Here is a 979-nt window from a genome sequence, read left to right as displayed (position 1 = left end):
CAGATGTGAGCTTGGCGTGACCGTTACGCAGCGGAGTGGGGAAAACAATGTTTAATTAGTCTAGCTTAGGTGGGCGTGGTGATTATCTGAAGCTGACGTCACGAGCACGCGGAGGTGCTCAAATAAACACTAATGGACCAGAAACTGACCAAATATATACTTGTAGAGCGGATCTTAGAAGGTGAAATACATTAGACTTCATCCTCATGGTGTTCTAACTAATATTTCATAACCTTTTTGCCGGAGCAATCAATATTCAGTACATCCTCTCTTCTTAAGTATCAAAACAGTAGAAACTCGGAAATTTAACCTCAATACCGTACGTACATTTCATCACTGTTTTTTTATGGAGGGGTTGGTCGTTTTTTGGTATTTCTTTATTGTTTTGCAATTGGTTTCGAAAAGACCTTGCTTATTTTACGGGCTTCAGGTTCCTCCAAATATACTCGTACTTTCACAAAGTTTTTAATGCCACTACTGGAAAATAAGCTGAAAGAAACGATCCCTTTTCGACACACTTCTGTATGTGATTGAGATGGTTTTGTATTTCTTGTGTTGTTTTCTTTTCTTGATTTGCTGACCTCTACTCCTGGTTGGGGCGCTAAGTTCAGTTCAGGCGAAAGTCTACTCGGGATAACGGAGGGTAGAATGCCAGGCTATTCTCAGTACGAGAAGGAGCTGACAACCCCTCATAGTGAGCGGCGCTTTTTGGGGTGGCTGCGATGTTGGATGAGATCTTGTAGAGCACGTTCGCGGCGTCACTGCGGCTGAGTGATTTAGCAGCGGAATGAAACGCGCGACAAACAGATACAGCTTAATTAACTTAAGTTAGTTTAGTCAACTTAAGTTAGGACATGATACGCATAACGGCAGTTACTAATTTAGCAACTGGATATCGTTTTGGAAACGGCCAGACGTCCAGGTAGCCTCCGTCCTGTCCTGAAATACCTGGTTTGGAAGCCGTTACTCTTTGCAGTCA

Source organism: Branchiostoma floridae, chromosome 7 (genome assembly GCF_000003815.2).
Source record: "Branchiostoma floridae strain S238N-H82 chromosome 7, Bfl_VNyyK, whole genome shotgun sequence".
Taxonomy (NCBI): domain Eukaryota; kingdom Metazoa; phylum Chordata; class Leptocardii; order Amphioxiformes; family Branchiostomatidae; genus Branchiostoma; species Branchiostoma floridae.
Note: the sequence above shows the minus strand (reverse complement) of the source record.